This window comes from Gavia stellata, chromosome 3 (assembly GCF_030936135.1).
Source record: "Gavia stellata isolate bGavSte3 chromosome 3, bGavSte3.hap2, whole genome shotgun sequence".
NCBI classification, from domain to species: domain Eukaryota; kingdom Metazoa; phylum Chordata; class Aves; order Gaviiformes; family Gaviidae; genus Gavia; species Gavia stellata.
In genome coordinates this window covers 80929611-80942625 of record NC_082596.1, presented here as the reverse complement: position 1 = coordinate 80942625, position 13015 = coordinate 80929611, and positions in this window count along the sequence as shown.

Below are 13015 nucleotides of genomic sequence, written 5' to 3'. Positions count from 1 at the left end.
ATTTTGGTCCTAAATTACTGTTTCTATGCAAGGATTTGTTGTTGCTTAAGTCATATAAAAGTTAAACCAGGTCATTTTTCTTCAGTGTCTCTACCTAGACAAGGCTTAAATGATTGTTTTTGGCAAGCATGTCATCACATGATAAAACTCATGTTGTGATTAGGGTGGTTGTAGGCATTTATCTTCTGCTGACAGCTTCGGGCAAAAGGAAGATAAGTGAAGCTATTGTAATTGTAAAGTGACCTTTCCACTTAAGGGATATTGACAGCTATCCTCTTATTTCTATACAGTATGTTTGCCGTCATGATAATTAGGTTTTTGTTAGTCTATTGTTGGTTTTTGTACTTAGAGTTCTCTCTCTTGAAATGTTTGTAGATTTCATCTGGTTTTCTCAAGATAACATTTACTATGTACCTGACAAAATGTCAGCAAATAGTAGTACATGTTTTCTTAAAAGGACGCTTGCTTTTTTCATGTTCATATCAAACCATAATTTTGCTGACCAGAAAAAAATATGCTCTTTCTTTTTCAGTTTTAAGAAACGTTTTCTTCATGTATATCCCTTTGGGATCCATCTGGTTAGAATGCTGAAGAGTAGACCAACTGCAAAGATTCATGTATAAAGTAAGAAGGCATAAAATTATCTTTTGAATACAAGAAGATGAAGCTGTATTTGCAACTCAGTTTTCACAAACTGCTTAAAAACTCAGGGAGCTACAGGATGTAAACATTTATTTAGTGATTTTTAAAATAAAGCTTATCTTACTGCAAGATCATGGTGGGGACTGTTACTCATTTTACCAGTGACAAAGTGCTGAAAAGGGCTAGACGATAAGGAGTAGACTTGAATTTGATTTGGCAACCAGTCAGGTAACTAAGAAAGCCCTATTACATTTTTGTTGTTCAAGTACACATGAATAAATCTGTCTTTCTGCCTGCTACTCACACTTTAGATGGGATCTCTGGCAAGGTGCTGGCACTAGCATAGTTATGGCCTGACTTTCCATCTTCTTGGTCAGTACCACTGAATAAATGCAAGGATTATTCTGATTTACTGCAGCTGTAAACTATCAGAAATTTACCATCCTTCTTTCCTCAGGTGAAGGAGGAATTTTGACTTAACAGTTTGGCTTAAGTCATAAACCAGATGTTAATGTAACTCCTCTTTGACAATGCCACCCTGTGGTAGTCAAGTTGATTCACTGCTGCCCAGAATTAGAGCTCAGCAAATAATTCACAGGGCTTCTCCCTCAGCTTCTGCAATATCTGTGAGTAGCCTGCTGTTTCTTAACTTTAATACATTATTTATGCGTTTGACAACTATCTTTTAAGTGACTGCTATTTGAATTGTTCGTGTATGTATGCATGATGACAACTTGTGAATAAACAGACAAATCCCACGCCTGAGAAGAAATGCTATAGTCGATGAGGTGATACTTTCCCCATAATTTTGCCTTCCTTGTATTGTTAGACTACCACTACTTCAACACTAGCATTATAATTTATCAATGTACAATTATGATTTAATGTTAGGCCATTTTAATCTCTTTATAGAGAGATTCTCTCTTATTCTTTTGTGAGTAATGTGAATTTAACAGCAAAGGCACAGATGCCTCACTCAAAATCCATTGAACTTCAGATAAGGAACTTAGAGGTAAGGTAAGCTCTTCTACATTTGTACTTTGACATTTGTCTTTACATACTGCATATATGATGGGATTCATACTAGAATCTAAGAAAAAAGTTTTAAGAAAACATTAAAATTAATCTTCAGGAAAGTGTTCCTGAAGCTGTTACAACAGTTTCTAGCTTTTCAGGTCAGCTACAGATGTGGAAACATAACTGTCTCTTTAGAACTATATATTATACAAAATAGCTTACATTCTGTAGTTTATGATGAACAAAACATCCTATATGCTATAACGGCACTGACAGTAAAATTCACTGAAAAAACTCTTCCCTTATTTCATCATAAAATATCCTTATTTATGCTTGATATGCCATAGAAGAATTGTTGTTTACAACAACCTCCCTTTTATAAATCCCAGCAATAAGAGCCATTTATTTTCTTAATAATTGGTAATCATTGATCCTTTGCATAAAACATGTAGTCTTACCTTCCTTTTATATATGTAAACCTCAAAGTTTTCAATTTCTTCAATAATTTTATTACTTTTCATACACTTTCAGTATGTTTGATGCCTTCTGTTTTTAAAAGACCATCAGCAACATTTGGCAGTAGGCTACTGTCAGGCTACTGTAAACATAGAAAGGGGAAGGTTACTGGATTCATCAATATGAGAATATTGTGTGCCAACAATGATGGGCTTAATGTGTGATAAGGACCATGTCCCAGTACACCCACTACCCAAAAGCACCGCTCTTTTCATGTGGATGGAGCTTCTCAGAGCCACTGAAAGACCCCAGGTCACATGAATCATACATTGTCAGCTGCTGTTACTTAATTTGCCTTAAGAAGGAGCTGTCTTCTGTCAATGAGAGGGCTTGCCAAGGAAAGAACAAAGCAGATACAAAGAAAAAATAATTCTTTTACTTTCAGATCCCAAAAGGGCTCTCTGCAATTGGATTCTGACTGAAATTCTGCAACTGTGGAGAGCCATGTAGGTGTTAACAGATCATTTTGTATAGTGGTGTTCAGGCTTTTGATCCTCATTACTCATTTTTTGTTATTTGAATCATCCTCATAGACTCTGTGCTGTTATTGCTGTTTATATGCAAAGATGCATATAAAATCTTTATGGACAATAGACCATATAGAGTAAACTTCATAAAATAATCTATGCCTTACCTGGAAATATTGACAATCAGTCCAAATCGTTTTGGTTTTTGTTCTTTCAAATGTAGCAAAGGAAAACAAAAAATGCACCCATTTGTTTTTATAAGAAGTCCTTATTAGGGAAAGATCAGTCAGAGATAAAAGGACAGAAAATAGATCATATTATTGGCAAACACTATAGTAATATGCAGTTTAAGCTCTCCAGGTACAATAATGCTATTTGAAAGTTTATTTTTCCACTTAGGAAAAACCAAAACCAACCAATGTGGAATTTTTTCTTCAATACTGTAATCTGGAGACCTATTCCAGGGACATGGGCAAACTCATAAAACTTAGATCTGGATGCACACTTCTTCAATGACTGTAAGTATCTAACACTGGAAGTTAGGTTCAACGGTTGCTTCAGTTTCATATGCATATTCTAACTACCTGCCTTTTATGAAGAGCAGACAGGTTTAATTTGGCCTTGCACTGTAAATATATCACTGCCTGTAGTCAAAACTGAAGTAGTTTATGCATAATACTATAAAAGAATAAGTCATGTGCTGTGATGTTTACGCTTGTTACATGCATTTGTTCAAAGAGCCTGCCATAACTTACAGTAATTCCTCTATTCTTATGGTAGCAAAAAGTGAGTGATGAATGAAAAGCGAAGTATATAAGAAGTTGCCTAAAAGGCTCATGCAACTGCTTTTTAATTCTGTACTTTGGAGCTGTCAATGCCAAACACTATGATATACTGTATAACAGGAATACGGAATTATCCATGCACAAAACATAAAGAAATGTGAATCTAAAGGTGAGCTTTAGAGTAGTTACTTATTCTAGATAGCAGTCTCTATAAAATTATTTTTTTCCTGATGCCAGTAATTTTAACAATAAAAGTGAAAGGGTAACAAATTGGTCTTTAAAGGTGACAATGTAGTGATTGAAATGAGTGATGTTCCTACACATATAAAGCAGAAAGAACCTTTCCTCCGTCTTTAGTGGTATATCAATCAATCAGTCTTGCAGAGCCACATCCAGATTTTTTTTTCTCATGATTAGAAGATCCTTTATATATAAACAGATTCCTGTAAAAATAAAAGACATTTGGTTGACTAACATCTTAACACGGGCACAAACAATATTGCTGTCTCACCTGTTGTGATGTATTTAAACAATAAAATCGAAATTGGTCATTCCCAGTTAATATAATATACTCCTTCAAGAATGCAAAACTGAAAACAAACTCAATATATTAACTTTTAAATTACTGTCTGGAGACTCCACTTTACGATTGTGGGAGGAGTTCAACAAAACACTTCTGCAGATTTTTTTTTTCTTGGAGAAGAATCAGATTTGGTGATATCCAAGCATTCTGCAAGATCATTATGGATTTGTCTGATAGAGTGAAATAGCAGCTAATAGCATTCAGTATTAATAAATTGAATCTATAAGGAAATAGTCTAGATTTTTTTCTCTCAGAAGTCATCTTTGCAAACTGATATTCTTACAATGAAAACTGTATTTTATTGAGGAAAATTCTTCTCATGCAATTTTTTTTTAAATTGCAATGAAAGAAAAGTCAGATGTTTTTTAGTCCCAGCAGCAGAATGAGATTTTATGGTCCATTCTCTACAAAAAATGTTTCCCTGAAGGTTTTAATTCTAGGAACAGTCATTCAGTTTTGATAGGCAAGTTGATAAGAACAAGAGGGAAAGCATTTCACTGATCTATCAGTATAGGTGAGTAACCTGTCATTTTAAAAAATAAATTTTAGAACTGTAACCAGATAACTATGTCCCACAAAGGACACAGCAAGCCATGCCCCGTGAAAGTGACTAGAAAAATATCTGCCAGAACTAGAAGCATCTATATTCAGAATCATACAGATATTTTAGTACAAACGGAAGGAAAAGGAGGAAATTTCAGGGATGGACTCTGAAAAGTAAACGATTTTTTTGGCAGTAAAAATAGAGGTTAGCTTAAACCAATTTTCAAATGGAAGCAATTATTGAATTTTTCACATAGTTGGCTCTGGAGCTCCATCCTCTTTTTCAGACGCAAAATGGCAAGGTAACAAGTATTTGGACTTTTATGCTTGTGAACTCTGATACAGCAACAGATTCTTTTGCTTATTTTGCATCTCTTTTCTTGCAGCCTGATTGCACTGATCTTCCAAAGCATTGCTTAGGATCCTGAAGCAAGTATTAAACAATTGTCTACACTGTTTTCTCCTTATTACTTTCCACTTTACTTTGGCTTATCAGTCCTCTTCATGTTCTTTACTTTCCAGTGATACTGTCCAGAGACTGTCCAGTAGTCTCAGTGGGTTAAAGATGTGGGAGTTAATGCTGTACAGAGCTGTAGTTTGGCTTTCCATATCTCCTTTTGATTCCCATAGTCCCTGGTGCAAGACTGTTTTCTTTTAATGCATACACTTTCTTAAGTAGTCTATCTAGTAAGATTATCTTCTTTACTGTTGTGCTAGCTGATAAAGTGTACCAGTGATACTAAAATAATACTGACATTTCTGTGTCAGCCAATCTTTTCTTTTTCATTGACTTGTTCACTTAGATACTTTTACATCTTTTCTATGGGGATTAGCTTTAACTCTGAGCATTTACTTAACATGGTGCTGTAAGAGTACAGGAGGTCAAAGAGAAGAAAGACAAAGAACTCACAGGGAAGAAAACTAGAAAAACTAGCTATAAGGGCTTGTGGAGAACCTGTCTTTGTAAAGATGAGATCCCCCTGTAATGTACAGGGCAATTTCTTTCCTAAATGCTTCTTTCATTTTACTTTTGTACCTTTGCCCTGACCCAAACTTTCATCTCTTTTTTCCAAAGAGTCCATTACTTAATCTTCTCATTTCTCCATTAATCATTTGGCTCCAGCAACATCCAATACTGCCAGGAATTCAAACCGTTTCCTGTGTTGGCTATGATTCTTAGCCCTGTTGACAGGTCTAAAATACAGCCTCTTGCAGTCTATACAAAGATGAGAAGTGTAATGATGTTTGAACAACAGTGTGATCTGGAGTTTGAGCTTTGTGAATTCAGATTTTAACACAACACTTCTCTTTCTCCCCTGTAAAGACAAATGAGCATAGCAGCCCTTATGCAAGACTGGGCATCTTCAGCTACTCACTGCACTATCTGCCGTTACAACCGAAAGATAAGCACATGCTCATGAGGGGGTGAGAACATAATCTCAATTTGACTGTATACTAAGGGCTAGATTGTGTCTTGAAAAACAGGAAGGGGAAACACAACAGCAAGATTCCTTAAGGAATAATGGTAGGCTTGTTCCTAAGAATTTTTTAGGACAGGTCCGAATGCTGTGAGGCTGCAATTCCGCCTTTGTTTCCTTCTGCCTCTTCAGTTATCCCCAAACAGCTAGAAGATTACACAATTCCAGTGTCTAATCAAACTAAGTTAAATATTCAGAAAGGTTTAAGAGGTCAGATTGTCCCACATATCTGATGCTTGCAGATGAGTCGTGTTCCAAAAAAATCAATGCACTGAGTACTATGCTCTTAAATGTGTATAGGACTCAGCTCTGTAAAATCTGGTCCCCTTGAAACTTGGATATTAGTATTAGGGCGTGATGCTCGGTGCATGGAGCAGGACACTACCTACCTCTGTAGTGGTGAATTCAAGCACTTGCAGAAATATCTGTGGGCACGAATTTGGCCTGTGCTTACTAGTACCTTCCCAAAGAATTCCCAAACACACTTTGACAATTAATATGCTATAACAGGATAAAATCACAGAATCATTCATGTTTGAAAGTGTCACAGAGAAAAACTATTAATTTTGCATAGTTTAAACCAAGAGCAGGTTTGAAATGGTTTATTAGTTTGCCAATGACATGTAATTAACCAGCAATCAATGAACTATACATGCAGGATGAATATTGTTAATATAGCAGATAAAGCAGAACACATTTACAAAATGTTAATAAATCTATACAAATTTCTAAATATGCTCTGTAACTATTCCCAAGGAGTTTTAATCACAAACATACACACAGCGTTACACACACAACCCCTCCCTAACAGCACATGTGGGTTACAAGCACCTCCCTGCCCTGTCTGGGGTGCAGGCTCCCCTACTTTCACACACGTGCTGGGGGAGTTGTGGGTGCTCTCACCTTGTGAGGCCCCATGCTGCTGCCTGCAGATGGTGAGGCTGCACCCACAAGCTCATATGCACCCCAGGAGGTGTGGGTACCTGCTTGCAGTAGCCTGTACTGTTTGTTGCCCCTGGCCAGAGAGTAGGCAGCTTATGGCATCTGACCAGACTGGTCCGTCTGAACAAGGCAGAGGTGTGATGCCAATGGGATAACTTCTAGCAGTGTCAAACCAAGTTTTTACTGCTGCTGTGTCTACTCAAGGTCTTTACCCACATGTTACAACTTGTCATGTTTCTTTTATACTTCTTCTCAGGCTGATTCCTGCTTCGCTTCAAAAGTCCCTGTGTAATTCCTTAGTTACTCTTTGTCCAGCTGATGTTTGTCTTCTGCTTTTACATGATCAGTTGTCTTTCTATTTAGCACAATGAACTGCGGGCAAATGCTCTCTAGTTTTGCACATTCAACCAGGCACACACATTAAATAGCCTCATGTTCTTACCTAACAGATGCTGTTATCCAGGCCATTTGCCAAGGGTAGACTGTGAAAACACCCCACAAAAGAGATCTTGTGAAGCCATCTAATTCAACCTTACGTTCAAAACAGTTTCAACATGCAACTCAGATCAGATTGCTTAGGGTTTTGTCCAGCTGGGTCTTGGAAACCTCCAGAGCTGGAGATTATACAATCTCTTGGGGCAGCCAGCTCCAGTTCTTAATTATACTGAGCAATTTTTTCTTTGTATCTACTTGGAACCTGACCTATCATAATTTAAGTCCATTGACTCTTGTCCTCCAGCCATGCACCTCTGTAAAGAGCTTGACTCTGTCTTCTCAACAGCTTCCTTATAGGAGTTGGAAGGCTACTGGCAGGTCTCCTCAAAGCCATCTCTTCTCCAGGCTATACAAGATCAGTTCCCTCAGCTTTTCCTCAGAGGGCACATGCTCCAGCCCCGGACCATCAATGGGCACACACAAGTTTATCAATGTTTTTCTTTTACTGGAGGGCTTAAAACTAGGTGTAGTGCTTAGGACATGGTTTTGTAAGAGTTACGTAAAGGGGAGTGAGCACTTCCCAGTGACATTACTTCCCAGTAATACAACACAGGATGTTGTTGGCCTTCTTTGCTGCCAGAGCACACTGCTGACTCATGTTTTGCCTGCTGTCCACCAGGACAACTAGGGCCTTTTCAGTGGATCTGAACCCCAGTCAGTCCATCACTACACTGTACCAATGCTGGAAGTATGTCTGTTCCTAGTGTAGGAATCTGCTTTTGTCCATCTTCAATTTCAAAATGTTCTTGTCAGCTCATTCTTTTATCCTACCTAGGCCCATCTGAGTGGCAGTCCTGCCCTTGAGTGTATTGACTGCACATCCATTTTGTTGTCCATATTCTGGGGAGCATTCCTGTTTGCTGCTATAGATAGTACTATGCCACTTCAACGTCCTCATTCTCCCACTGCCCTCCAACAGTGTCACAGTAGGCACAACAACTTCACATGTCCGTCTAATGTGATAAGAAGACACCAGAGAGAAGTAGATGTCTGAGCCATACACCAAGAAAGGGTTTGATTCCTACAAAGGCTAAAGGAGATACAAAAAGTCATCTAGCCTGAACATGACCAGAAAAAGGGGGAGCAACAGGACTTTCAGGAGCTGAAGTGTCCCAAGGCACACTGACAGGAGTTGTGGGTTTTGTGCTGGAGTACTGAAAGCCAGGGACAGCAGGGGTGGGGGGGTGGGGACAGGCTGTTTCTTAAAAAGAAGAAGGTGTGATAACAGTAGATTATAGCAGGACATGACAGGCATATTGTACTAGACAACTGTACTTCTGAACAGCCACAAAAGCCTGTGGAATATGTTCTGTGTCAAGACCTGTGTCAGCTAATTTTCAGTCTGATCAAGGCTGACTTGTTTTGGGAAACAGGAAGTTAAAATTACGTAGAAGAGTCTGTTCCATGCCAGTGGCATCAGTGACAGAGGATGTTCCTGAATATGTTTAACTTACCAGTGTAAATGTAGACTGTATGCCTTCTTTCTCCTACTTCCCTTTTCTGCAACCACACTGTACAGTAGCTCAAGACACGTCTTTTCTCAAACATTCTCTTAAATCGTTTGTTAATGGACACTAAATTCTGACTTACATGTATGGCAAACCATTGGGATCCAGTGGAAAATTACACTGAAAGATAAAATTGTAAACTGAATTTTTGTTTGGAAATAAGTACAATATAATAATTCCTTTTACAGTATAAATAATATAGCAGTAAGACTGTTTATTTCCTCAGAATACTTTGTTTATACATTATCAGAAACTGAGTTCACTAAACAGAAAATACAGTTTTCTCTCAAAGACTGACACAAGTCCAGTGATCAAAAATTCCTGAGGGGAAAGAGTTGCTGTTCCCGTCATGTGGAAAAATGAGAAAATGCATAAGACGTACATCACCCACTCACACCCCCTCTAGGGATATTTGGAGAGGCAGTCTAGCAATCAGAGCTGATGAGCAGTGGATTTTCCACTTCACAGGTGAAGCCCAAATTTTGCATTTTATCCCTTTTTGAAATGAAAACTAGACATGCAACCACATTTTCCATTTTAAAATTTCCAGGCAGCTCTAATACCTGCATATGAACTTAAGACACTAGGAGGGTAATGAATGCCCAGAAAGGCCCAGTGAAGGAAAACACCTCTTACTCAAGCACTCATTTTTCAGCAGCCAGGCTTCTATTCAAAAGGACTAGCTGCTCATTACCGCTCTCCCATGAGGCATGTGTTGCTGCACGTTGCCCAGACAGTATGAAACAGTGCTGACTGAGACAACTTTTCTCAGAGACATGTCACAGAGGACACACTGTAAGAAATTACACAACTAATCAATTTACTGCGAATGTCACAGAGGTGGCCTTACAGCAAAAATGAGGACCTTCAACACAGGAGCAGAGGTAAGCAAACTCTGGTTAGCCTTTCTTTCGTTCTTCTGCAAAACAAATACTCGGTGCAACTTTAAAGTGGATTCCATGGTTATTCCTCCCAGCAGAACCAGAGTCTGGAAGGTTCCTATCCGGGCTGCATCTCATTAGATGCCCCTAAGACTCTTGAGCAACATTGCTGGTTATTGAGTTTGAGGCTTGCTTGCTTAATTGTCATTACTTTCTGCAGTATTTCCTGTACTAACTACCATGACTGATATTGTGAAGAGCTGGGCAAAAGAAGAAAATGTGATTTGCAGTAACCATATCTGTATTCAGTGAAGATTTTGCAACTGCTTAGAAGTCTTGAGTATATTAAGATGAAATATGTTAGTGCATGTGCCTTTGTGTAGAGGGAATAGTCTAGATGTATGTAACGTCTTGTTATTTTATGTTAGTGGAAACTTAGTAAGAATGGGACATTATTAAGGCACAGACATACCTGACACAATGTAAGACAGCACCAAGAAATTTTGAGGTATTGTAGTAATTTCCAGAGAAGACCTGTTCATGCCTGCTATCTTCTTTTCAGGACTTCCTCGCAAGTATTAAAATCCTTTACCTACTCCAGCTGTAGCCTGTGACCTTTTCTGTCAAGCTCTTTGTTATACGAAGGTAAAGCCAAGCTTTTAGAGACAGTTTGGGTGGTAAATTACATAATGCAATGTATGGACTGTTGCTGGGGGTAAACATACCTTCCTTCATTTGAGGATTGATAGTAGGAACTAATGCCTGTAAAATGAAAAAAAGGGGGTGCTGAAAACAAATGTGAATTTTATGCCTTACTCCACATGATGATTATGAGTGTCATTGTGCAGATGTTAATCCAGAGCAGGCGATGCCTGTCTCAGACCAGTGAGCCTTGTCATCAGAGGTCAGACAGAAGCTTGCAGCTGGGGAGGGTCAAGCTGGTGAATGAGAAGGAAAAGCTTGCTGAGACCATAATCCCTTCACTCATGTCAAAACAGATTTGAGCTATTGTTCAGCCTGTGGAACCTCTATTACCTTTAGAAGTCATTCTCTTTGAAAGCATTCAGAAGCCTATGGATGGGAAACTTGAAATGAGCACAGTTTAAAGGAATTCACCTGTGTCACTTCAAGGAGAGAACAGCCTGTGCCCTACAGTTACGAACATAAAACACAGGCACAGTGAAAATCCACTGGTTTATGAGTTTTGGCGTTAGAATAATTACAATTATATGTTTTTGATCAATTTTTCTAATTGTTATCATTTAACATATAAACAATGGTAATTACTTGCCTTAATCTTGGTCTGAGGGGTAAAGTTCCTTTAGTTATTGATGGAAGCAGTACTTGTAAATAAGATATAAGCTGCCAAGCATAACCATAATACACAGCTGAAAACAAGAAGCCGAGAAGAAAATTAGAATCCATTGCAGGATGAGTAAAGCCCACATAAGGGATTAAAAAAGACAAGAGGTTGGAAAATGTCACTGTAGTCTGAAGAGAGCTCAAAAGTTGTGTGGAGGTAAGAAGGGATGCAACATGGAAAATAGCAACTAAGGCTGGCCATGCACAAGCTCATGACTTCTGGGAAGCTAAATATTACCTTTGTAAATAGAGATAAAGAAGTGGAGTAGAGGACATGGGAGTTTGGAGGCCAATCTGTCTTCTTTAGACTGAAGGCCAGTAAGGCCTAAGCAGGTTTTTTCATACACTCTGAAATCACTGTTATGTTGAGACAATTACCAGCATTCAGTCAATATAAATTATCAGTAAGTACATGAGCATCAGTCAACATAGCGAAAGTAAAAACTGATGATGTGATTTGATAGAAATCACAACATACGTAGATCTATTGGTCATAAATAAAGGGGTATATGGGACCTTTCAAAGAATCCAAAGGAATGGCTTGTTTGAGTTTACAAGAAAATTAGGCATATATGCTGGGTCTCAGGCCAGGGCCATAATTCTCAGCTGTCTGATTTAAACAAGCTTCTAGGTAGAAGGAGAAGAGAGTATAAGAGGTTTTATTCTTTAGTGGGAATGATCCTAGGAGAATTGATCTCACAGAAGTTGATAGAGAAACAGAAAAGAACAGAGCAAAGGCAGGTTATTGCTTTTGTTCTTAAGTGTAATGAATTGTCTCTGTTTTCAGCTTGTTTGGGGAAGAAAAGAAAAAGAAAAAAAAAGGATTTATCATGAGATTTTGACTTGGACACTGCCTGGTTGGCAGGAAATGCTTTTACTCCCCTCTTCTCTTTTACACTCTCTTCCTTTACACTCTCCCTCCCAAGAAAGCTTGTATCACCTCACAGGAAGAACAAGGCTAAAATATAATTCCAATGCCAAAATGATTTTATAAGAAATTTACTAGATCTGGGCAACCACAGAAATCCTAGAGTCTATGAGGGCTGTAAGTAGAGTTTCCAGATTGCAAAAAGGAGTGTAGAAAATAATACAAAATTAAACAAACAAACAAAAAATAAGGGAAGGATCCACCATCAAAAAAGCAATATAGAAGGGGTAGCTGGCTTAAACGTCTAATTTCCTTAAGAGTCAAATGTGTTTTTTTCAATATTAGTAACAATAAATGGTCCAGCTGAAAACCTAATGGAACTTAGAGTCTCACAATAGACTGTTGGAAATTAAATTGGAAAGTTAGTGCTGTCTTACTGGGGATAGTTTCATATAAGGACTTCTTTGAGAGTGTAACTGTGTGAAAGACGAGATTCTCTGCTTGTGATGAACAAGATTTAAACCGCCTCTTTGGTGTTGAAAATTTGCATTTGCCAGCACACTAGCAGTAAACCTAGGATTATCTTCCTCATCACTTCAGTGACATCACCATGTTATTCCATGCATCTACTATCACAGTTTTGACCTCCTTTATTAGAGACTAATCAGGTCAAATGCCAGCATGCACAGATCAACTTTGATGGATTTGCACTTAATTGTAGAAGCCACTCATAAGCCACTGAAGTCTGCAGAGGGTCTTGTAGAAAGTAGGAACTACTTATGTGTCAGCTTTTACAAGGGATCCTTAGAAATTGCTATTGTCAGAGACAGTCTTCAATGGTGGGAAGATTGACATGGACTCCAATACAAATGCCTACATTCCTTCTTCTACCATGATCCTGCAAGGCTCACATTGGGGTTGTGTTGTG